At 49.1% G+C, this 26,537-nt stretch overlaps 1 protein-coding gene across 3 annotated transcripts in view; it reads left to right on the top strand.

Moving 5' to 3' along the window:
- The window catches only part of LOC128337152 (heat shock 70 kDa protein II-like), a 179,017-nt gene that overhangs the window by 79,975 nt on the left and 72,505 nt on the right, over nucleotides 1–26,537 (top strand). The window contains exon 4 of one of the 3 annotated variants that reach the window (XR_008312197.1): nucleotides 15,140–15,167. The exons of the other annotated variants lie outside the window; for them this stretch is intronic. The gene's annotated coding sequence lies outside the window, so the exon portion shown is untranslated. Of the gene's footprint in view, nucleotides 1–15,139; nucleotides 15,168–26,537 lie in introns of those variants that run through there. 3 annotated transcript variants of the gene reach the window in all.

Below are 26,537 nucleotides of genomic sequence, written 5' to 3' on the forward strand. Positions count from 1 at the left end.
GAGGCTCTAGGTCATGCCAGGCTTTGCAGAGGCCATTTGAGCATGCACGGTGGCCATTTTGTTTTCAGTGGCCTTTTTTTTAAAAAAAAAAAGATTATTTTTTTAAATGGCCACTGCACATGCTCAAATGGTCCCTGCGAGGCCCTAGAGGCCAGCGGGGTGAGGGGGAATCTTTGCAAAAAAAAAAAAACCCAGCCTTTAGGAAGCCTCCCAAAGGGGCTTCTGGTAAAAAATAAAAATATAAATATAATATAAGACGCTGTACACATATTCAGATTGGCACTATGTACAGAGAATCAGGGCTTGTGAATACTGAGCTGATGCTTAAGAGCTAGGATTGTATTCATTTGCTCTTACTTTGCTTCTTGTGATAAGTGAGTTAAATGTGATGTCTTGCTAATATGGCTGTTAATGGTGAGTTTGTCTTTGAATCAGTGTGAAACCCTTAATATTAAGGCCCACTGGGAGTTTCTTGGTCTCTTTCTCTCATTTTAACTGTCTTTCTGAAAGACTAGAATATATTCCAAGCAGTGACACAGTTTACTCTGCATATCCTTTAATTATTTACTGAGTATCTGGGAAAAGTCAAATTCTCCATTGATTTTTAAAACTTATGTAATGGTGATGCTACAATGCATAGTAGAGAATTAGACAGGCACTTCTGTTTAGTTTTCCAAGTACATCTCCACATAGTATTTGGGTATTTCATGAGCCCCCACATACTGAAATTTGTAGTTTTCCAGCATTTTTTGGTCAGGCTATGTCTATTGCTAAATAGTTTTTGAAATATTAAAAGATTAACGAGCTTGACTTGTATTTTTCAGCTGATATTATGGTAAAGTTATCTGAAAGATGGGTATCAGATGCTTGGACAGGGGGCACAATTTCAGTGCTTGCCCTAGGCGCTATTTTCCCTAGATACGCCTCTGATCCCAGGCAGGGCATGCAGGGAAACCAGGATAGAAACATAAGGAAGCTGCCATATACTGAGTCAGACCATCGGCCCATCTAGCTCAGTATTGTCTGCACAGACTGGCAGCGGCTTCTCCAAGGTTACAGGCAGGAGTCTCTCTCAGCCCTATCTTGGAGATGCTGCCAGGGAGGGAATGTGGAACCTTCTGCATGAAAGGATGAAGGTGCTCTTTCCGGAGCGGCCCCATCCCCTAAGGGGGATATCTTACAATGCTCCCACATGTAGTCTCCCATGCAATTGCAAACCAGGGCAGACCCTGCTTAGCAAAGGGGACAAGCCATGCTTGCTACCACAAGACCAGCTCTCCTCCCTAAGCTTGCCCTCAGTGGGCAGACACACACGGCAGACGGGTCCATGTTCAGCTTGGCAGTTCGTAACGTGGCTCAAAGAGTACGAATCATTCCCAATAAGCAGGCCACAATTTTCCCCAGTTAACCACCGCAGGCTAGATCAAGAGTGGGGGGATGAGGCCCTCCTTCCCCACTACCCAGCCCAGATCGCTGTAGGACTTGCTGTGCAGGGTTGACAACTGGGCCTCCGGAGGGGAGGTGTTAATGGGCAGCTTGGGGTTGTCAGGTTAGCTTAGCTTGTCTGGCTCCATGATTCAAATCGATGGGATGGACACATGACCTTGCCTTGACCTTCCTTTAGCACCAGATCTGACAGGGAGTGAAGAGAGGGCCAGGTCAGAGGAGGGAGTCGCAAGGAGCAGGCAAGGGATACACACACACACACACACACACACACACACACATGTGCCAACAGCATTTCATTCCTTCTGGTGTGGAAGGATGGCCAACTGGGGACCCCACCCCCAGGCAAAGGTACTTCTGGAGCTGCCAGAAAGTCTGCAACATCAAAATCTCCCCTTAGTGGTACTCCTCGAGACTCTACACACGATCAACGTTATATGTCTGCGAACTGCCTTGAGACTTTTGTAGTATTTTTTTTTAATTTAATACAATAAATAATAAATAAACACAAGAGTAGGCAGTATATAAATATACACAAGCAGGGAGCCATCCCTGGGTGGCCGGATCGGCCGCCCACACGATGACCCGTGCCGTCACGGAGCCGGTAGGGGCAGTGGGGATCGGGGGCTGCCCGTGCGAGTGTGCGGGGCATTCTGGGAAGACCCCCGAGGCTTGCTGGAGTGTCCTGGTTGGGGGTCTCCTCGTGAGCTGGCATGGAGCCGTGCCGCGGCATTTCATGATCGGAAAAACCAGGTTAACGGAGGGCTCACTCCGTTAACCTAGTTTAAGGAGAGGGTTTTTTAAAAAAAAGTTCCTGTGGCAGCTCACGGCGGCACAGAACTGGGCTGGCCTGCCTTAGCCTGCCTCCGCACGGTCGTGAGAAAAGCCTCCCTTTTGGGGGGGGCAGGAGACTTGGGCCTTTGCAGGCAGCACAAATTCAACAGGTGCAGATCTGCCCAGCTGGTTTCACATGCAGTGAAAAGACAGTTCAACCTGTTGAATTTCTACCCATGCCCCCCACACCACACACACACATACACACAAAGTGATAGCCCCATATGAAGCTGCCTTGTACCCATGGTCCATCTTCGCTCAGCAACAGCTCTCCAGGGGTAACTCTTTTCCCCAGCCTTGCCTGGAGTGGCTACCAGGGATTGAACCTGGGACCTTCTGCATGCAGAACAGATGTTCTGTCCCTGAGCTGCGGCCCCATCGCCTAAGAGGAAAGGTGCTCCATCCCCAGGGAAAGGAGCTCCCTTTCAGCGATTCCACCAACCGCTGACAGGGAAAATACAACTCTGCCGGCGCTGTGACAGCCTGTTCCGGGCACTGGCTCCACCCTCCTTGCAGGTGATGTCAGATGCAGGGGAGGGGCCAATGCCTGGGGGCGGGTGGGGGGGAGTCCATCCCTTCCCAGCCAGCGTTTCATTGAAACACTGACTGGAGAGGAGAGGAGAGGGATGTGCCTCGTGCTCCCACTTGGCTCAAGGGGCCACCCTGGCTGAGGGCGAGGGGGGGCCTTGGGGGCCCCCAGACCCTTGCGGCCTGGGGACAATTGTCCCCCATTTTTCAGTGATCGCTACACCCCTGACTTGTTGGAGATGAACTTGTGCATCAGCCTTTGGCACCAACTGTCCTAATGACCACTAGGGGCATTGGGAGTAGAGACAGTGAGTCAGGGTCTCCCGATCTGTCCCTACTCTGTGACCCCTGAACTGACTCTGCAGCACTTCCTGTGCTGCGTCACAATCCTTCCTTTCCTCCTAGAGAGCAGATGGAAACCTCTCTCTCCCTCTCCTTACCTATCCATTATGTAGTCCTTTAAATTAGATATAGGTCTTTCCTATCTAAGTGTATTTAACCAATAAATGTTTAGTGTTTAGTCACACAAGGATCTCCATGTGTTTTCTCTCAATAGCTGCAAGATCCAAACCATCCTCTGCTACCTACTCTGTAACTGGAGTGTGTGCTCATTCCTTAGTGCTCTGCTGTTTTACCTATTGTGGATAAAAATCAACAACCTCTAACATGACTCATATGTTATCACCCATCCAAACGCAAAGCAAACCCTGCTTAGCAAAGGGGACAATTTATGCTCACTAGAGATATGCATGGAACCGGCGGGGGGGGGAGCACCTTTAAGGATGGGGAAGGGTGCACTTACACCCCCTCCCCACCGTGTTTCCCCTGCCGGCTCTGCCTTGAAAACTGCGCACTCGTGCTTGCTTGCCCACTGGACACATGAGCAACATGCGTGCCGATGTGCACACACACACATGCTACTTCCAGTCACTTCCGGACCGAAGAGAGGATGGGGCGGCGGGGAGGTACGCTGCCCCCCCTGCCGGTCACGCACACCAATGGGGGAAATGCGGTGGGGAGGAGTGCTCCTTCCCCCATCCTTAAAGGTGTCCCCGCCCCCACATTCGAACCGGTTTGAACGCGGGCTTCCGAACCTGTTCAGTATGCTAGGGATAGAACGCCGAACCGGTTTGTGCACATCCCAAATGCTCAGTTCAGGAAGACCAGCTTTCCACTCCTGTTTGGTTGGAAACCGGATGTTGGCGTAGATGGCCCCACCTCGGTCTAACCCAGCAGGAGACTCCATATGCGGGTTCATGTCCGTGGCACAGGAGAGCCACTTTTCACATGGAGGGGAATGCCTCGTAGTTACCAAGCATCGCCAACGTTAGAAGACACCAAGAGAAACCGCTGAAGAAGTTGGCAGCTTGACGGCTGCAAATTAGCAGCCGGGTTTTTTTTTTGTGTTTTTTGGTTAGGAATCGGTGGCATAAGGAAAGAGTAGTTTCGAGATGGCATTCTGTCTGACTTAATTGTATAGTAAGTCTTTCCATCCAGGCAGTTCGAACGCCTCCATGAAAATGCGAAGAGTCTGTTAAGAAAGAAGGGAAAAAACCCCTCGTTGACAGGGGGAATAATAGCGATTTGAGGCCAAGCTGTTGCAGGAACGAGCATTAGGGAAGCAAAGGCAGGAAAGGGACGCAAAACAATCCTGCTGTTTGACGGCGTGTGAATGGTATTAAGGGTAGGCTTCTGGAAGGATGGGGGCGGGGAGTGAGCAAGATAAATAATACGCTGTGTTAATAATCCGTGTAATTTATTGATGCTGCACCCTCGATGTCTATGGTGCTTAAGTGAAAATGACAACAAAACAGACCATTCCCTAGATTTCCCCATGAGGCAAAGGTGAGGATGACCAGTCTAGATCAGAATGTGACCCATTCCATGAGCCATAACTCCCCAGTTAAAGATCAGCAGTTTTAGAGGATAACTTGACTGTGCTTTTAAGCATGAACAGAGTACTTGTTCCTTTCAGGGGTGAAGATCCCTGAATCTTCTCCTCCCTTGCAAAATCATCTTTCCTCTTTCCCCAGCAAAATCGAGATGAGAAATTGCTCCTCAAGCTTCTTTCGGTCTCCATCCTGGAAGGAAAGAGCCAGAAGAGCATAGGAAGCTGCTATATACTGGGTCAGACCCTTGGTCCGTCTAGCTCAGTATTGTCAACACTGACCAGCAGCGGCTCTCCAAGGATCCAGGCAGGGTTTTTTTCCAAGCCCTACCTGGAGATGCCAGGGAGAGAACCTGGGACCTTCTGCATGCAAAGCAGATGGACTATGGTTCCTCTGAACTATGGCTCCATCCCTTAAGGGGGATGTTGTGTTTCTAGTGAACACATTCCTTGATCTAGGCCAGATTCTAGATTGATACGATTACTACAACTGCAAATATTTTTATACCGCCTTTCAACAAAAGTTTCCAAAGCAGTTTACACAGAGAAACAAATCTTAAATAAATAAGATGGCTCCCTGTCCCCGAAGGGCTCATTACCTAAAAAAAGGAAACAGAGGACAGACACTAGCAACAGCCACTGGAGGGATGCTGTGCTGGGGATGGAGAAGGCCAGTTGCTCGCCCCCTGCTAAATACAGGACTAAATACAAGACCTGCTAAATACAATGCAATCACCACTTTTAAAAGGTGCCTCTTTGCTCAGTTAACAGGGTTAGTTACAGTTAGTTAGTTCAGCCCTAGACTGGAGGTGGGGCAGACAGATGAGAAGCAGCGGGAGAATAGAAAGCAATCTGCACTCACCCTTAGGTAAGCAAGACTTCTTTTATTAAACTATTAATATTCTTCATTATACTCCACTGCCTGGTCCTTGTGTGCCATTACTCACTCTTTCTTCTGGGTTCTACAGGGAATATCTTATAATGCTCGCATGTAGTCTCCCATCCAAATGTAAACCAAGATGGACCCTGCTTAGCAAAGGGGGCAATTCATGCTCATTTAGAAAAGCACACTCACAAAATTGCGGAGAGTCGTAATGCGTTCATTTGGGAACACAGCAACATTGGATCATTTTTTGTGGGTGGTTTTTTTATTATTATTATTTTATTTTAGAAATGTGATAGAACCATGACTGAAAGTACAGAAGGCTAGGCCTGGTCCCTCCCATAGGAGCTCTTAGCCCACGACTTTGGGGCAGAAGCCCAGGGCCTCCACAGCCCCCAGGGGCCCCCAAATCCTCTTTAGTCTGTCCTGGATGTTGTGGTCACCCGACAGAGCATGATGAGGCTTAATTTGCTGGGGAGGGGGTGGGCTCCAAAGGCCTTTAGGCCCAGGCTCCAAAATTGCTTAGGTGCACCTCTGGTCCCTCCACTACCATCTGGGATGAAGTGGGTTTGCCTCCCAGGCAGACTTTGAGTGCCACGGTCTGCCGCCTTAGCAATGAGCTGGATACCGCCGTTCGGCTTTTTATGAGTTTGAAATTGGAGGTCTGGCCATCAATTGTTTCGGGACAGTCTTGGCATGGGCGCCTCAGCGCTCCTCCCACCCCCCTGTCTGATGGCGCTGAGTAAAGCCGAACGCCGTCAAAGGCCCGGCTGGGAGAGCATCCATCACTGCTAATAGTGTGTCCCGAACCTTTTCGTCTTCCCATCGGAGCAAGGACTGTGTGTCAGAAAAACCCCACCCGATACTGCAAGCCATTACTCACGAGAAAAGAAGGTCATATCGCGCAGAGGAGACGGCAGTGTGACTTGGGAAGTCCAAGCATGCAACTAATCCCGAATGCAGCGGCCTGCCTCCTTATGGGTGGCTGTGGATTTGATAGTGTCACACCTCTTTTACGGTCACTGCACTGGTTGCCTGTTCGCTTCCGGGTCCAATTCGAAGTGCTGGTTCTCACCTGCAAACCTTTATGGGCTTAGCACCTGTATGTCTCTGGGATCGCCTCTCTCGGCCAGTTGTAGGTCTTCTCAGTGAGGTCTTCTCAGCTGGCCCTCCTTAGTGTCCCAGGCCCTGGTGTAAGTGCATGGTGCCTGGGCCCATAGGAGGGCTTTTCTGTATCCGCCCCTCTTCTTTGGACACTCTTCCCCACCCCAATTCATTCACCTCCCCTCCCTGTCTGCTTTTAAGGCCCTTCTTAAGACCCACCTGTTTCACCAGGCGTGTCTGGGGCCGTGCACCCGTCCTCCCCATGGTGGCTCCACCCTGGGAAGTGCCTAAAGCTAAGCTACTCTGAGCACTGCACCAAAGCGCTACTTTTTTAGGACACATGTGATGCACAGTAAGTAGTCACCTAATGGCGCAGCAGGGAAATGGCTTGATTATCAAGCCAGAGGTTGCCGGTTCGAATCCCCGCTGGTATGTTTCCCATAGTCTGGGGGGAAACCTATATTGCACAGCAGCGATCTAGGAAGATGCTGAAAGGCATCATCTCACACTGCGCGGGTGGAGGCAATGGCAAACCCCTCCTGTATTCCACCCAAGACAACCACAGGGCTCTGTGGTCGCCAGAAGTCGAAACCGACTCGACAGCACACTTTACCTTTAATGAACAGTAACTGCAGATCATCAGGAGCCCAGCTGAATAATGCCATTGGCTGTATGAACAGCATCTCCTGTCACCGTCCTGTCATGCATGCCACTGTAAATGGTTCCTTTCTATTAATTCCTCCTCTGCCAGCCTAAGGCCGGGTTCAGATGTAGCATGGAACCGCGGGTCCAATGGACCTGCGGTTCCACACGCCCCCCTCTACCCCCGATCTCCCGCCTGTGTTTGGACGTTCGGGAGAGCTGCCTCTTTGCAGTCAGTGAGACTGCAGAGAGGTGGGAGAGCTGGCTATGCTGGCTTCCTTCTTGACAGAAGGATAGCCTGCACAGCCAATTGGGCCAGAGGGAGGGAGGAGCTTTACTCCAACCCCCACCCCACCCCGGAGTGGGGCCCGAACTGCGGTTCCAGCATTCGAATGTGGCGCTGGCACTGCTAAAGGACTGCAAAACACCACTCTGACCCAAGGAGGAGGGTAGTTTGGCAAGAGAAACCACAGGTCCCTTTTCGCCCTTATTTGTGGAAATACAGCTTCAGAAACCGGAGGTGAAAGGACCTCCGGTTTCCCAGTACATCCGAACTGGCTCAAGTGTAGCGAAGCGATGTCCAATCGCCATTTGGAAAAGCTCCTGGTGACAAACTTCGTTGGCTGACTTCTGTTTCTAGTATCATGGGAGAAGGAAAAACCCTTCTCTTTCTCCACACCCATCTCACCTCCTTGCTGCCTAATTGTCTCACTTTCTCTCCCAGAGGTGCAGGACATGGTGTTAAGTCATTTCTAAACAGGAGCTTCTCACCTGCTAATGGAGAAATCCATCCACCCAGGTAACCCTTCATACGGCCATCACAAGAGTTAATGCTACAGGCCTGTAATCTGCATTGTGTGAGGACTTCTTTCTTCTGGCAGGGTTTCTAGGGACTATCATCTTCTGTGATCTCAAAGCCTGTCCCTAGAAGCCCTTCCAGGAAAAAGCCCTGACATCCAGGGCTACCTGGAGGCTTTACAGACATACCCTAAATCTCCTTCGGGAGAGAGTGTGTGCATTCATACACATGCCAAACTTACCCCGAAGTCCCTTTGAGATCCTTGGACCCACTCCACACACAGATTGGGCTTTGTCTTACGAATTCTAGCTTATCTCGATGTATTTCCGGGTTTTTAAAATGCTGGTTTTAAGTGACTTTTTCTGAAAACACCGGAGCAAATAGGGAGAGGCACTGGCATACAATCATTAGCATGATTAGAGGGATACTCTCTTTAGAAATGCAGATGTAGCTCTTTGGAAAGCTCTCCCCCCCCCCCGCCACCACCATTGGCTAAAAGGAAAACATGGATGCCTGCCATGTGAACTTGCATCAAAACAAAACCCGAGAGCAGAGGGGAGGGGCTGCTTCCCTCAATGCCGCGAGTGTGATTCAAAGTGGCTTCGCTCAACATTTACCCCTCGGCATGAAGCCATGTGTGAATATCTCCCTGGGGATATAGGTGAAATGTACTCCATGTATGTTCCAACAGAGTCACACAGACATTGCAAAATCAAACCACTAGGAAGACTGAAGCCAGCAGACATCTTGAGTCTGTCTTTCTGTCTCTCTCTCTTCTCCCCGCCCACTGCTCCAACTGATCTGGGAGCTCACTACAAAGTAAGAGATCCTGCCCTCTCCCCAACAACTCTGTGCATCATAGAGCAAGTGACACATAAGCCCCATTCAGACATTATGCTGTACGAGTGTACAGATGTCTGTAAACTTGTACATGTGTTTGTGTAAATGACTGTACTTGTGTTCATTTTAAGAGTGAACCTCGATGCAGGCCCTCCAAATGCATGGAATGGATTGGAAGACTAATTCTGCACCTGAGTCGAACATAACGAGGCCATTCACACAATCAAAAACTGTGTTCAGCCTGGGTTTGAGAGCTGTGTGTGCTCCCACCTTGCGGTTGCGTGGAAGCAAGGTTAGAGGAAAAACTGGGTCAAAGTGATTGTGTGGAAGCACAGTAGGAGGAAAACCTGGGCCACTTTTCCTCCTCCCTTGCTTCCACCCCATCGCTTCTACCCAGGTTTTCTTCTAACTTAGCTTCCACACAACCAAAAATGGGGAGCACACACAGCTCTCAAACCCGGGTAGAACACGGTTTTTGATGTGTGAATGGCCTCAACATGTGAATGACTGTACCTGTGTACAGATCTGTACCTGTGTACACTGCACACTCTTCGTACGAGTGTTGCAGAACATGTGAGTGGACCTGCTGTGGGTGCCAGTTAGAGCACTGGATCAGTTTTGCATGGAGTGGATGAATCAGCTGGGTCAACAGCATGACCTGAGAATCTTTTGGTAAAACGAATTCGCTCTTCAAAATATTCTCCTCTGTGCATTTTAAAATGTTAAATATCCCCCCATTGTTCTTTGAATCATCATGTCTTTGATGAATATTTGATCAGTGCTGGAATTATTATGAGGGGAAAGGCCGATCTTGTCTCCTGTTCACATAAAACTCTTCCTTTGTGTGCAAACCAACAAAATATGGAGTTTATTTCGGTAATGGCGTTAGGCAGAAATAGAAAGAGGGTGGAGTCTGGTTTCAGCTCATGATAACGAGAGATCCTACAATCAACTTGGCAGTGGTTGAATTACTGGGGTGAGAGGGGTCGTAATTAAATTCATACGCCTTGATCCCTGACTTCTCCTAGATTTAGAAAAATCATCCCCCTGTTGCTAAGGCACAGCAGCCCAAATGGGCATTTTTCGTTCCCCACCCAGAACAATTCCTTGTCCACCCACTCATTTTGCAGGTCTTGGCCCGTATTTCTGAGCTGGCTTGTCTCTGTTGACAAGGCTGTTGTTAAACATGAACCCAATTAAAAACAGGGTTATGCCGACTGTGACCTCCTGTCCCTGGGCCCGGTTTTGTTAACAGGAGCCTCCAACTCCTCCTTTTTCTCAGCCCCTCCCTCTCTTTCCATCTCTCTCCTGGATGATATATTCTAGCCTCATATAGAAACAAGGTTGGAGATTTTCGCCTGGTTTGTTTTAACACCAGTGTTGCAGATTAGCTCTCCAAGAAGGGGGTAACCTCAGATAACCTCATATCAGGGAACGGTCATCAGCCAAAAGATTTCTCCTATCCTTGCCCCACTCCAAGAGATTTCTGACCAAGTTAACAGGAGTCTGCAGGGGTACAGATCTCTCTTAAGCACACACACACACACACACACCCATATTACTGAACTCCCCCTGCCAAACCTCACAACCTATATCTCTGCACAAAAGTCTTTCTTCTCCTTGCCAGCCCAAAATTTAAATGAGAAGTTAGTCCTCAAGCTTTCCCTCCATTTGCATCCCTGGAACTGAGTGAAAGTGTACAAGAAATATTGGATGTGATACTGGGCCCAGGTGTGTGTGTGTGCGTGTGCGCATGGGGGAGGAGAGAAAGAGAGAGAGATGGAGGGGGAGAAAAAATTGAAATAGATATAACAGGTATGTAGGGGGCATTTGTGACATTTACCTGCTGAAAATTGCCCCTCCTGTATTGATATGAGCCCCTAAAGTGTGATTGTAGCAAAATGACACTTTGGGGACTGCATCGCAGCTCCAGAGGGCAATTTTTAGCCGGCAGCAGCACAGGGGCGAAGGCTAAACACCACCTTGTGTGGTGCTGATCTGAACTGGGGGCCCCACATGGCTTTTTAAAAGTTTCATTTAAAAAGAAAGAAAAATGCCGACTACTGGACAATGGTGCCAGAGTCATAGCTGGCTTGGCCCACAGCTTTCTTTTAAAAATAGGCAAAGAATCCATGCTGCCCTGTGATTTGATGGGTGGGCAACAAGCAAGAACCGAAGAAGCATAGGAACCTAGGAAGCTGCCATATACTGAGTCAGACCCTTGGTCCACCTAGCTCAGCATTGCCTACACAGACTGGCAGCGGCTTCTCCAAGATTACAGGCTGGAGGCTCTCCCAGCCCTCCCTGGTGTTTCCCACACCGGGCTTTTAGTTCACATCTCCTCCGGAATGGAGCGAGGTTGTTCACATATCGGCCAGATTTACCCCAAAGTCCCTGCGACCTATCGAGGAGCACATCACACATGATTCAGGGTTTTTTAAAATTGCATTCCAGAGTGTACTTGGAACTCGCAGGAAAGCCTACTGTGTGAAAAACGCCCTGGAGATGCTGCCAGGAATTGAATCTGCCAGGGGTTGAACCTGGAACCTTCTGCATGCAAAGCAGACACTCTACCGCTGAGCTACGGACCCATCCCCTAAAGGGGATATCTTACAGAGCTTACCTGTCCTACCCTATCCAAATACAAACCGAGGCAGATCCTGATTAGCACAGGGGACCATTCATGCTTGCTACCGCAAGACCAGCTCTCCCATGGATCAGGGTACACATGATGATTTATTCGTTATTATTCTTTATTCACACAGTCAGACAGGTGTTATTGACTGGTTTGTTTTATCCAGACATCGGGTCCTTTCCAAGGACCTGGGATGCCTGAATTTTATTGTCAATTTTGTTGTTGTTGTTATAAATATCATCACAAAATGTAAGCGGTTCCCAGTAAAGTTGCTTTTTGTAATTGACTGATGGTAATTTCCATGACCCCTATGGTGTTGAGGTGCTCTTCAAGGTCTTTTGGAATTGCACCTAGGGTGCCAATTACTACTGGGATTATTTTGGCCTTCTTCTGCCACAACCTTTCCATTTTGATTTGAAGATCTTTATATTTTGTTATTTTTTCTATTTCTTTTTCTTCTATTCTGCTGTCACCGGGTATTGCTATGTCGATTATTTTAACTTGTTTTTATTTCTTCTCAGCTACCGTTATATCTGGTGTATTGTGTAGCAGATGTTTATCTGTTTGTAGTTGGAAGTCCCATAGTATTTTTACATCTCTATTTCAGCTGATTTATTATTAATTATTATAATAATATTTATTTATTCGATTTCTATCCCGCCCTTTCAAAAATGGCTCAGGGTGGTCTACACAGAGAAATAACAAATAAATAAGATGGATCCCTGTCCCCAAAGGGCTCACAATCTAAAAAGAAACATGAGATAGACGCCAGCGACAGCCACTGGATGGATGCTGTGCTGGGGGTGGAGAGGGCCAGTTACTCTCCCCCTCCTAAATAAAGAGAATCATCACACTAAAAGGTGCCTCTTTGCCAAGTCAGCAGGGGTCATGATGCAGCAATTCCCAGTGTTGTGAAGATAGGCCAGGAAATGTGCAGGAATTGGCCAGGGTCTTTCCTTGGCATCGAATTTTCGTGTATCTTGGTGCAGAATATCGATTTCCCCCTGTTAGGCCAGAAGCTGTCTGCTCCCCAGGCATAGGCAGATCCTTGCTCTGTCACATGCTGGGCTCCTTCCCAGAGTGGATCCTTGTGCCTGGCGCAGTGCACACTCTGCTCATCAGCGTGGAGTCGGCTTTCAGAAGAGTGAGCTCTTTCTTGACATCGGCCCCCAAAGAGTTAAGCGCCTTCGCCTGGTCTCCCCTAGCCGTCGAATAACCTTTTCACATAGCGCGTGACTACTGACCGCAAACTTACCCCCAAATTATCGATTCTTCTCCGGCACCCCATGTGACGCGCTGTGTCCGGCTCATTAGGAAGCAGAATTCCCTGCCCCGCCTCCTCCCCATCATCACCCCCTGATGTGTGTTTGCTGGCAAACAGGAACCTTCCCCACAGATCTCATTAGAGCTGGCTTGCCATGATCCTTGCGGAGAACTCAGGAAATGAGCTTGCGACTACAGGAAAGCTTTTGTCCTCAGGTCAGGCCTACTCAACTTAAGTGATGTTTTTGAACTACAACTCCCACCCAGTGTTCCCCCTAATAGGGATTCCCAGATGTTGTTGACTACAATTCCCAGAATCCTCAGCTATAATGGCTTTTGCTTGGGGATTCTGGGAGTTGTAGTCAACAACATCTGGGAATTCTTGTTAGAGAGAACACTGCTCCCAGAATCCCCAGCCACAATGGCCAATAGCCAGGGATTGTGGAGATTGTAGGCCAACATCTGCAGGAGGGCCAAAGATGAGCAGCCCTGCTTTAGGTCCATAGCTCAGGGAGTACACAGCTTCCTTATACTTGCTGGGGAGAGCATCAGATAGCTTCAACCTGGAGCCCAATTGAGATAGATCAGGGGTTCCCAATCTGTGGCATGCCAGATGTTGCTAAAGGACCTCATCCTTAGCCACAATATATTGCCACTGGGGGTGATGGGGTTTTTAGTTCAGCAACATCTGGAGCAGCACAGGTTGGGAACCCCAGAGATAGATCTATCTCACATCTAGATAGATAGATCTATCTCACATCTAGATAGATAGATCTATCTCACATCTAGTAACTCCGTAGATAGATCTATCTCACATCTATCTCATCTATCTCACAGGAACCCGCTTGCGACACAACCCTGCCCCCCATCAGAGCACCTGGCCAACAGGCCTGTATCTTCTGAGCCACGATAGCCAGAGGTGAGAGAGGCCCCCATTGTGGTGGAGTTGGGGGAGACAGAGAGAGTGAGAGAGGGAATGGAACCTGGCAGTTAACACAGGTTGACTCAGCAGCCTGGCTACCTGTTTGTGCAGACAGTATATGGCCCAATTAATAGGGGCCCATTTTTCGGTCAGACACAGCATTTCAAACCTGTGTGGCGTTTCACATGTGCAGAGTGTGCGTCCATGTGTGAGCAAGCATAGTCACATTGCCCATATAGCACTATCTTCAGGAAACCATGATGCTGGCTACATTTCAAAGGGGAATCTGACTCCGAGTGAAAGGGATCCGCTGTGTTCATTTTGTTTTGCTTCATACAAATCCATCCTAACAGTTGAGGGACAACATGAAAAACCGCACTCTGTCCCTCTTTCTCCCCTAAAGCCTATTTTTTTGCTATCTGTCGATCACTTCTGCTCTACATGCTAGGTTGCTGGTGGTGGTGGTGGAAGTGGTGTATGTGTGTGATATTCCCCTTAAGGGATGGTGCCACTCTGGGAAGAGCATCTAGGTTCCAAGTTCCCTCTCTGGTTTCTTCAAGGTAGGGCTGAGAGAGACTCCTGCCTGCGACCCTGGATAATGGTTTATTGGTTTCTGTTTTAATTGTAAACCGCCCTGAGCCTTTTTGGAAGGGAGGTATAAAAATCAAATAAATAAATAAATAAATAAATAAGCTGCTGCCAGTCTGTGAAGACAATACTGAGCTAGATAGACCAATGGTCTGACTCAGTATATGGCAGCTTCCGATGTTCGTGTGTGTGTGTGTGTGTGTGTGTATGTGTGTGTGTGCGTGCGCCCCCTTCCCTTTTCCATTTCTCACAGATGGTGCCACTAATTATTTACCCCAAATTCTTCCTCAGGATAAAAACAAAGGGGCTCGCATGGAGAAAGAGCGGAGCAGAGCCCTGCCCGCTCGTAAGGTGGCCACATTGAGTCATGACAACAAACGCCACTGCTTTTGACGCCACCTCCGTGTGGGCTGAGGGCTCTTGAAAAGTCTAACAAAACCTACCACACTCCACGGCGCTCTTCCCCTGCCCCCCCCGCACCCGGTGAAATTCACACACCAAACACCTCCCACATATGGTGTTGACACCCTTGATAGCTTTGCCAAATCCCTCAACAAATTCAACCCCCCCATCCCCACCCCAAATCCAAAGGTGGCCCCTTCACCCTCCAAGAAGAGAAGGCAGGTCTCCTTTAGGGATCTTGTCGGTTCTCTTTCCATTCTTGCCTTTCTCTTTCATAATAAAACTGTCATAAACACTTATTTATAGCGGGTATTATTGACAGGCCATTTTCCACCTTTCTTTCTTTTCTTTTTTTAATTGCTCAGATATTCACAGACAATCTGCAGAGTCCCCAGCAGATGCTGACTGAAGGTATGAGCAAAGCTTCAGAATATGGGCCCGGAGGCAGGAAACGTGACGGTGGGGTGGGCGGTGGGGAGGCGCTTCCAGACAGCCGGATGTGATTTGCAAGAGAGATCGTGATTCATAGGATAGCCACTAGCCCCACAATTCACCTCTGGCCAAAAAGCTAAGGTGGGTTTTTGTATTGCTTACAAAACCTCCAGCACCTCTTTGGCCAGAGGTAATCTTAAGTGGCACAGCGGGGAAATGCTTGACTAACAAGCAGAAGGTTGCCGGTTCAAATCGCCATGGGCCCTATATCAGGCAGCAACAATCTAGGAAGATGCTGAAAGGCATCGTCTCATACTGCGCAGGAGGAGGCAATGGTCAACCCCTCCTGTATTCTACCAAAAGAAAACCACAGGGCTCTGTGGGTGCCAGGAGTCGAAATCCACTTGACAACACACTTTACTTTAACAGCGAGACAAAAGAAGTATGTTTGCATAGAGATCTATTAATTGCGGTATTTACCTGCATCCAAGATTAGTCCCCCCCCCCGGTTTTTTTATATTTGAAATCAGGAGGTCGTCTTAAATTCAGAGTCCTCTTCTTTTTGCGTAAATGTAGGTATAACCTGTATTTAACCTCTGCTTTTTAAGGGGTTCGTCTTAAATTCAGAGTCGTCTACGATTCGGGTAAATACGCTACAATGCATCATGATTAACCTATGAAATTCTCTGCCACGGGATGTGGTGATGGCCACCAGCCTGGATGGCTTTAAAAGGGGCTTAGACAAATTCATAGAGAAGAGGGCTCTCAGTGGCTACTAGTCCGATAGCTACAGATCACCTCCAGCCTCAGGCGCAAGATGTCTCTGGATCCCAGTTGCAGGGGAGCAACAACAGCAGGAGAGAGGGCATGCTTTCACCTCTTGCCCGTGGGCTTCTCAGAGGCATCTGGCGGGCCACTGTGTGAAACAGGATGCTGGACTAGATGGGCCTTCTTGGGCCTGATCCAGCAGGGCTGTTCTTGTGTCCTTATGACTATATTTCCATATTTCCTCCTGGTTCAGGGAGTGTACTGCTAAATAACAGCTGCTGGGGTCAGGGGCAGTCCTTCCAAGAGGCAAGATGAGAGGGTCACCTCAGGCAAATTATAGGAGCAAGATGCTCTCTGGCCTCCTCACCCGCTGTCCCCTGCCATCCAAGCTACTCTTCGCCGAGGGGTGGCTCTCCGCAGCCAAACCAGAGAGCAGCTGAGCCGAGCCGAGCCGAGAGGAGTTCTGCAGCTGACATTGCTTGAGGATGTCACTGAGCCAGCCCAACCATGCTGGCTCATTGACATAGGTCTGCCCCAAGGCAATGAGGAAGGCCTGCCTTAAAGGGGCTGCCTGTTCTCACTGGGATAGGGCAGTTCGGCTGTGCCATGCTGGAGAGAGCAAGGGGTGGGGGAGATGGCATGCAGCTCTGGGACACCCCCAGCCACCTGAAGCCCCTCACTGTCTCTGTGGTGACTATGTCCTGACTACATAAGAGAGCTGGTCTTGGGGCAGCAAGCATGACTTGTCCCCTTTGCTAAGCAGGGTCCACCCTGGTTTGCATTTGAATGGGAGACTAGAAGTGTGAGCACTGGGAGCTATTCCCCTTAAAGGATAGAGCCACTCTGGGGAGAGCAGAAGGTTCCAAGTTCCCTCCCTGGCATCTCCACGGCTGAGGGAGACTCCTGCCTGTAACCTCAGAGGAGCTGCTGCCAGTCTGGGTAGACAATCCTGAGCTAGACGGACCAAGAGTCTGACTCAGTATATGGCAGCTTCCTAAGTACAGCCCATCCCCAAAGAAATGACATAGGACTCTTTGAAGCTGCCATCTACTGTCGGATCACCGAGCCATCTAGCTCAGGGTTGTCAGCTTTGACTGGCAGCAACTTTCCAGGGCTTTGGGCAGAAATCTTTCTCAGCCCTACATGGAGATGCAGCCAGGGCTTGAATCTGGGATCTTCTGCGTGCACAGCAGACGCTCTGCTCAGCTACGGCCTCATCCTGTAGGAAATGTCTGTTTTCTTTGGCTGTGTAAACTGCGTTGAGAACTTTGGGGGCTGAAATGCAGTTGATAAAAATCCTTCGTCGTCTTCTTAGAGCACTGAGCAACCTGTAATATTGGGACAGGGGAGTCCAGCAGCAATCCTGAGTTGTGGCGTTACACAAGCATCTCTGTCTTCATTTGAGAAACCTGGGTGCATTGGGACTTACTCACCCAGGTCAGCGTAGGATTGTGGCCTCTACGGCAACTAACTCCGGTCCCGTTAATTGAAAGTTGACTCCGAACTTTTGTTGGGTTCTTCCCCCTAAAATGCTTCCCACTTTGGTTTTCAATCCTGCAGAAACGCCACCCCAGAAACGTATCAATGTGCAACAGTCAGGGAATCAGTCAGTGACTAATCAGCCCAGCTGACTCTTAGCATCAGTTCCTCGGGATCCAAGCAGAGCAGGGCAAATGCATCCATATCCCTAAAGGTCCACCTCGTCTCCCGCCCCCAGCCCTGATTTCACCAAGGAAATCAAGTGATCAAGGAAATCACATTCCACGCTTCAGCCCTTCCATTGGGAATTGGGTAGAATTCTAAAGTGAGACTTTTATGCAGTAAACGTCGCTTTCACAACATTTCTGGCGTCGGTTTGATGCCACTTTTGATCCATTAGCACTTTTTAAAAAACCTACCCACCCACCCACCCACAAATACCCTGTAGCTACTGTTGCCATGGGTTCTTTGAAAACCACACGTTAAGCACCTGTTTGCTCATCTGAGCTGGATTGTGCTGCATTCTTCTTAAAGAGAAGAACCAACAAAATGGACACCAAGTCCATCTGAGCTTCTGCTCGTCATGATAAATGAGGATTGGGACGTGCAGGAGTGTCTGTTGACCTATTCAGAGATTTGGCCGTAGCCATTTTCTGAAACTGTTGGAGCCGAAAACAGATGAAAAGGCTGTAAAGTTTAAGGTGATGGGTGGTGGGGAAGAGACTGTTGCTTGCGGGCTGTGCCTTTGTGCCATTTCTAACTCTGCTAAACAGGTTGGGTAGGGTTTCCTATGCGTCAAAACCTACTCAACCTATTTGACCAGCTCTGACGGTGGGGCAGAAGTTAAGATTCTGGATCTCCCCAAAATTATTGTCTGTGTCCAGCTTTTGAAGGATCCAGTGGAACAATTATTCCTGAGCATGGCTTAATTCTAGACAATGAAATACGGAGGAGCAAGACTGTCTGGACACAGTGCCTGCTGGTTTGGAAATATTTCTGCATCATCTATGTGGGAACTCTTGTCTAGAGCGACTCCGTGAAGATGCTTAGGGGCACTATTCTCTACTTTGTATGTGTCTCTCAGATCTGAGTGCTGAGGTTTAAAAACAGATGCCAGGACTGAACTCTGAAGTCGAGAATCTACACACACATTGCAGAATGAGGTGGTGAGAAAGTCTTAGTCAAGTAAAATGTACCATTTTGATCTGCAGGTGGTGGGGGTTGGGGGTGGGGTCTGTACTATTTTTTGATGTTCCCCTATAGTGTTTTCTCTTTCCTTCCCCTTTAAATGCCCTGCAAGAAGAAAGTTAGGATATGAGACAAGACTACTTTTCTAATTGCAGGTATTTCCCCCCACCATGTGGAAACATTCAATTCCAACCCCTACAGTCTGAAAAATGGTATCGTCCATTGTGTCGGGATTCTACCACCTGTGGCATGTGTAGATCCCACTGATTCTAAGCATGGGAGCTCTAATCTGTGGCCTGAATCGTGGCAAGCTAAACCAGCTCTGGTGCTAAATTAAGCCTCAGGGCTTCCTTTTCCCTTTGGCAATTCAGGGAGTTTAGGAGCTAAACCTCCATAAGACAAATGTGGTTTTTTAAAAGCAACTAAGGGGAGACATGATAGATGTTTACAAAATTATGCATGGAGAGAGGGAACATTTTATCTCTTTCTCACCACACGAGAACCAGGGGTCATCCCATGAAACTGATTGCCAGAAAATTGAGGACCAGCAAAAGGAAGTACTTTTTCTGCACACAGCACAGAATTAATCTATACAAAATCATAGGGACTCAGGCCCTTGGTCCATCTAGCTCAGGATTGTCTACCCAGACTGCCAGAGGCTTCTCCAAGGTTGCAGGCAAGAGCCTCTCTCAGATGCCAGGGAGGGAACTTGGGACCTAGATGCTCTTCCCAGAGTGGCCCCATCCCCTAATATCTCACAGTGCTGACACATGTCTCCCATGGGATGTGGTGATGGCCTCCAGCTTGGATGGCTTTAAGTGGGGCTTAAACAAATTCATGTCTATCAATGGCTTCTTGTCTTGATGGCTGTAGGCCACCTCCAGCCTCAGAGGCAAAATGCCTCTAAATACTAAATAAATCACCCTGCCTGTGGGCTTCTCGGGGGCATCTGGTGGGCCACTGTAGGAAATAGGATGCTGAACTAGATGGGCCTTCTTGGGCCTGATCCATGGAGAGGAGAGCTGGTCTTGTGGTAGCAAGCATGACTTGTCCCCTTAGCTAAGCAGGGTCAGCCCTGGTTGCATTTGAATGTCAGCACTACCTGTGAGCACTACCTGTGAGCACCCTCAGGGGATGGGGCCGCTCTGGGAAGAGCATCTAGGTCCCAAGTCCCCTCCCTGGCAGCATCTCCAAGATAGGGCTGAGAGAGGTTCCTGCCTGCAACCTTGGAGAAGCCGCTGCCAGTCTGTGTAGACAATACTGAGCGAGATAGACCAAGGGTCTGACTCCGTCTATGGCAGCTTCCGATGTTCCTATCCAGCAAGGCTCTTAGCACGTGCTGATGTCATTTCCTCCCCCACCCACCATCCCGGCCTGGAAATGCAGATAAAATTATGCAGTGTCTCAGCATCTTGGAAGCTGGGGGGATGATGAGGCACGCACAAGCAGCCCCATCCTCCTTCCTGGCCATGAACACAAAGGGGACCACGTGCCTTTTCTCGTCCCTTCTCCTTTGCCTCTCTTGTGGATGTGCCGGCATGAAATGCAAGACAACCCCAACTCTTTCAAAATGGCACTCCTTTTTTCTCTCCTCCCCCCCCCACCTTTCCAATGTGTTAATTAGCTTCTCAAGCAAATCTGTTATCGTTCGACATCATCTCTGTCGAGCGAGTGCCCTTTACAAGATGATGGGGAAGACGTGGCCTTGTGGGAGGGAAGAGGGGTGTGTGTGTGTGTGTGTGTGTGTGTGTGTGTGTGTGTGTGTGTGTAGGCGTGCGGGTATTCAAACGGGCACAGCTGCCCTCTCTCCTGAGGCTCAGGTGGCCCGTCCCTGGTGAGAGACAAAGGACACGGATTAATGAGTAAATAGGAGCAGTGAGCTGGAAGGGGCTGGGAGAGGGAGGTTCTAAATAAATAAATAAATCTTGTTCTGACACCTTTGTGAGGCACGATGGGTTTAAAATGGGCCTTGCCCGCCAAGGGAACCCCCAAAGCATCTTCAACAGACACTGGGCCCCCGTAAGGGGCTGGGAGTGGGAAAGGCGCTTATTTGGTCGGGACGGAGGCCGCCTCGCCTGTGTGCTTGTGTCTGCTCCCCTGGAATTTCCTGCTCAGCCTGTAAATCTAGGATGACAGGGGGGATCCCAATCTGTTTTAACGAGTGTGTCCCTACTACTGCAAACCTGCAGCCAGGGGCGTAACTATAATAGGGCAAGGGGAGACAGTTGTCTGGGGGCACACTGCCCTGGGGGAGGGCAGAGGCAAGTCACATGACTGACTCCCCCAGCCACACACCCACCCGGGCTTCCTTCAGTTGTATGCATCCTCCAAAATTGATGTGAGTATTAAGACCTGGAGCCACCAGAACAGCATGTCTTTCTTTCAAGAGCCCCTGGTGGCGCAGTGGTAAAACTGCCGCCCTGTAACCAGAAGGTTACAAGTTCGATCCTGACCAGGGGCTCAAGGTTGACTCAGCCTTCCATCCTTCCGAGGTCGGTAAAATGAATACCCAGAATGTTGGGGGGCAATATGCTAAAATCATTGTAAACCGCTTAGAGAGCTCCGGCTATAAAGCGGTATATAAATGTAAGTGCTATTGCTATTGCTATTCTCTCGTACCATTAAAGGACTTGCATCGTCCACAGTTTACAAAACCTTTTTAAAAATAATTTAGGAGACCACTATTCAGCCTCATTTAAGATTTCTTTACTTCATGAGCTGAGCTTCAGTGAGCAGGGACCCCATTTTAAAATCTTGTCTCTGGGCCCACTCCCACCTTGCTACGCCCCTGCCTGCAGCTCAGGGACCCCATAGAGATTGCATGCATGTGCGCGCACGTGTGTACACACACACATTTAAGTATTAGTTAGGGAGAGAGGCTGCTACAAGCACTGGCCCACATCCACATTAAGTTACACACACACACACACACACACACACACACACACAGTTGTGTTGAAATTAATGGGACACAGAGGTGCTCTTACCCCTGGACTTCCGGGCCAAAGTCCAGGGCCTCCACACACCCCCTGGGGGGGACCCACAGTCTCTTTAGTCTGTCCCAGGTGGTGTTGTTGCCACACCATGCTGCTGGCCCACGCTGCACTGGGCAGCCAAGCATGGCCTCTGCTTTTGAGACAGAGTGGAGCGCGGGGAAAGAAATAAGTGGGATGGGAATAGGCTACGATGTGTGTTGAAATGTTCCTGCGACTGCTTAACATGGGGGTTGGGGGAGCCTCCAAAGGCCTTGAGGTCCCGGCTCCAAAATTACCGAGGCGCACCTTTTGTCTGGTCAGTGACCGGAATAAAGATCCCATTCCACCTAGGGTGTGCCTCTGATGGGACAAGTTTATTTGTCCTGTTCCTTTTCCGGGAAGGACTCAGTGCTAGTTTTCTGAAGCCTGGCAGTCAGGCTGAGGGGAGGGGGACGCCGACGTTCCCGATCAGGAGCAAAGGCGGAGGGTCTTCTCCCCCTCCACGGCAGGCGGCTGAGGATGCATTGGCTTTGAGCCAGCAGCCCTCAGGTGGGGGACAAATCATTTGGCTGCCATGAGAAGCCAGGAGGGCTCTGGGGCCACTGGGAGCCCTCCAAGTATCCCTAGGGGAACTCCTGGGTTATGGCAACGGCTCCATCTATCCCCCCTGCTCCCTCCTCTACAAAGGATGCTTTCTCTTGAACTCGGGGTTCGGGAGGACCACATACCCCAAGTCTTTGGAAAATCAAAGCTCTTCAAGCAGTTCTGCCGTCATGAGTAAGAACGTCAGAAGAGCCCAAAGGTCTCTCTTCCCCAAACCGGCAGGGGCGGATTAAGCTTTTTGCCACCCATGGGCAAAAAAGCCACCCTTTTACCTTAAACAAAAAAGGTTTGCCTTTCTTTTTTAATAAGGTAAAGGGGGGGGCATTCTCCTCGCCCACTCCACCCTTGCTGCAGCCACCGCTGCCCACAGAGATGGGCGGCAAAATTTGTGGAAAGGCCAAATTTGCTGCTCCTCCAATTTTGCCGCCATCCTCTGCCTCTCCGTTAATCCGCCACTGCACACCGGGCAGCTGAGGGCCTGTGGGAAGCCCACCAACAGGGCGTAAGGACAAAAGCACCCTCTTTTGTCTGTCTCTCCAGCGATGGGGAAAGGCTCGGGCTTGGTGATAGAAGGACATCTGCTCTGCGTGCAGAAGCCGAAGGAGAGACCCCCAAAAGCACGGGTGATACAGTTACGTCTCTGGAACTCACTTCCACAAGATGTAGCGCTACCACAAGCTTCGAAGTGGATTTTAAAAAACCCAGTGTTATTGGGTAACTCTTTCCATGGTAGCTAAACAGAACCTCCATGTTCAGAGGCTGGGCAGAATCTCCAGGCAAGGCAATGCAGGAGGCAGTCTCTTGGCAGGCAGTATATATGATTAACTTGAAAATTTGCTTATGGCTGCAGTCATTGAAAAAAAGAAAAAAGAAGCCAGATTCCATCGCTCTTGGAATTGCCTATCTATACTTAGGAACCAGTGATTCATCTTTCCTCCATGTACACGTAGCCCAGTGCTTAAAGGGAAGCTTCTTTTTAAGCTTTTAGATGCAAATACTTTCCTTTCCATAACAGGCACAAGAGAGATAAGCAATGTAGCCCCAGGTGAATCGTTAGACAGTGATTTTATACTTTTCTGGATATATTATCAATGATTGCAGAGGGAAAACCTATTTTAATGCAGGCTAAGAGGCAAGACCAGTTACTTACAGGCACTTGAATGTTGTAAAGATGTAACAGAGTGTCCCTCCTTTATTTTTAATTCCGTCTCTTCCCTCGTTTTGTCTTCAAGACGAAGTCGCTGTAGAGATGATTGACACAGAGTGACAGCTCACACTTTCACTTTTAATGGTGCGTTGTGGAGATGCTGTTCTGTTAGATCCACCCCACTGAGAGTAAACAACAGCCCGCCCGCCCCTCCCAAGAAACTTTCGATGTAAAAGGAGGTTTCTGTCTTATTGTGCAGACTACTATAGTAACGCAGGTCATATCTTCAGTACAAATCTAAACTAATTTCAAACTGGCTTAGCCATCACAGCTACATATAATTCAAATAACTAATTATAATCCAAATAATTCTAGGAAATGCCGTTCACGGGCAATTCCTCCAGTCCCCTTTCCCAAACGACATCCTTGGCTGGAAACCATGATGTTTAAACAAGTCTGAAACTGGTTTAAAACTGTAGTACAGACATACTTTAAAGGACCTTTAAAAAAAAAAAAAGCTACTACAAGAGAATCTGTCTTAAGAACATATAAGAACAGCTCTGCTGGATCAAGCCCAAGGCCCATCTTGTCCTGCATGTTGTTTCACATAGTGGCTCATTAGATGTCTCTGAGAAGCCCACAGAGCTAGTCTTGTGGTAGCAAGCATGACTTGTCCCCTTAGCTAAGCAGGGTCTGCCCTGGTTGCATATGAATGGGAGACTTGAAGTGTGAGCACTGGAAGATCTTCCCCTCAGGGGATGGAGCCACTCTGGGGAAAGCTGAAGGTTCCCAGTTCCCTCTCTGGCAGCATCTCCAAGATGGGGCTGACAGAGATTCCTGCCTGCAGCCTCAGAGAAGCTGCTGTCAATCTGTGTAGACCAGTGTTTCTCAACCACCGGTCCCTGGACCGCTGCCGGTCCCCGAAGGCTTGAGTGCCGGTCCCTGACTGGGAGTCACCCCCCCCAAACTGAAATCAAGGCACTCACTTCCTCAATTTTGCACATGGCACGGAAGAGGAAGAGTATCACGGAGGCATGGGACCCTTCTTGTGCCTTGCCTCCATGTGCTGCTGAGATCTTCCTACAGCTATCTTATTCCCTATCTTTACAGCTTCAAACTGTATGCGGTGCGGGGGCATGGAGGAAAAAGTATGGCAGTGGGTGCCACTTGAAGGGCTGCTGGTTCTTGCATGCTCATTATTTGCAGCCAAAGGTTGGTTGATTGAAACCCAGCTGCCTGTTGTGGTCAAGGCACCTTGAGAGGGAACGCTGTTTCCCTCTTGCATCAGTGGGGCTTGCTTGTATGTTGTTTTCATTGGCCCCATGTAGCTTTTGAATTTTTCTAATGGCCCAACATACCCTCTCCACTGAGTAATCACAAGCACCTCCACCCCCACCCCGCACATACTGAAGACATACTGGAGACAAATTTGTTCACCCAGGCTTTTAGATTCAGGGGTTCTCAACCTTGGGTACCCAGACATTGGTGGACTTCTACTCCCATAATCCCCAGCCATAATGGCCAAATGCCATTGTTGTTGGGAGTTATGGGAGTTTAACTGAGAGACCCAAGGTTAAGAACCCCTAATATTCCATGTTTGCAAAAGATTCCAAATTTAATTATTTTAATGCTTATATTATTTTCATTCTAAACTGCCCAGAGATGCATGTTTGGGGCAGTATAGAAGTCTGATAGAGAGATAGATAGACAGACTTGAAACCCCTTTACTAACTGCTGGTCCGGGAAACTGCGCATGAAGAATGTAGCGGTCCTTGAAACTCTGCACGAAGAATTTAGCGGTCCTTGACTCCAAAAAGTTTGAGAAACACTGGTGTAGACAATACTGAGCTAGATGGACCAATGGTCTGACTCTGTATACTCTCTCCTGCTGTTGCTCCCCTGCAACTGGTCTTCAGAGGCATTCTGCCTCCACATCCAACAGACATTCAAGGAGTTAAGCTCCCTTCCATCACTGCACCACAGGATCTGCACCAGTTGAATTTCTGCCCGCCACACCATTAAAGGCACAGAGAAACAAGAGTCAGTCCTACTGTGGATCGACAAAGTAGCAGAACCACAAGCTCAGATGCCACTGGTGATCGTAGAGGTGATCGTAGTATTCAACTAAGAATTCTGGGATATCCTCCCATGATTTCATGCAATATGAGGATGGGGCTGTAGCTCAGTGGCAGAGCATCCTCTTTGCATGCAGAAGGCCCCAGGTTCAATCCTTGGTGCCTCCAGGTAGGGCACAGAAGGATCCCTGCCTGAAACCTTGGAGGGCCGCTGCCAGTCAGTGTAGACGATACTGAGCTAGATGGACCAAGGGTCTGACTCAGTAGAAGGCAGCTCCCTAGGTTCCCACGAGCCTACTTCTGGAGATGATACTCTGGTATGTAATAATAGTTTGTAAAGCACAAAGCAGATCATGCCAAAGCAGCCTTAGAGAAGTAGCTAATGGGGTTTGCCTTTTGTCCGCTCATGAATCCACCACATAACTGGCCGACAACTTCCCTTGTGCCCTTTAACGGCTTGTCCTTGACTGCATTCATCCAGACCTCCGCTTAGACAATCTCATTCTGGGCGTAACTCAAAGCCAGCTCCAGGCGTGATTTAAAACGCCCTCCTCCACCAAGCAGGATATTTATAGTGGGGTCAAACGCAAATTTGCCCCAGTCCTTTGCTTGGAAAAGGCCATTTTTGACGGCTCTCTAATGAGCTTTTATAAAAAGAGTCGTAAACCAAACAGCCCGCTGTCGCACGAGGGCAGAGAGTGGAGGATTCTCAAAGGGGGCTGCCAAATTGGCACCTCTCTCGGGACTGAGTGCTAAGGCAGGAAGTGCCCACCGGAAGTAAATCAGCACTCAGTATTCTCAGGTGGTCTCCCATCCATGTACCAACCAGGCTTGACCCTGCTTAGCTTCCAAAATCAGTCATGCCCAGGGTGGTGTTGCTCAGCTGTAGGTGAGGAGGAGGCACTCTGCACATACTCAGGGTTACCCCCTTTACGAACAACGTAAGAGCCTGTCTGGATCAGACCAAAAAGATCTGTCTTGCACACCATCCTGTTCCCAGCACTGACCATCCTGGGAAGCCTGCAAGCAACACATGGAGATGTTGGCCTCCCTTCATGGTCAGCCCTTAACATCAGGCATTTGACGGTAGCCTGCC

This window comes from Hemicordylus capensis, chromosome 14 (genome assembly GCF_027244095.1).
Source record: "Hemicordylus capensis ecotype Gifberg chromosome 14, rHemCap1.1.pri, whole genome shotgun sequence".
NCBI lineage: Eukaryota > Metazoa > Chordata > Lepidosauria > Squamata > Cordylidae > Hemicordylus > Hemicordylus capensis.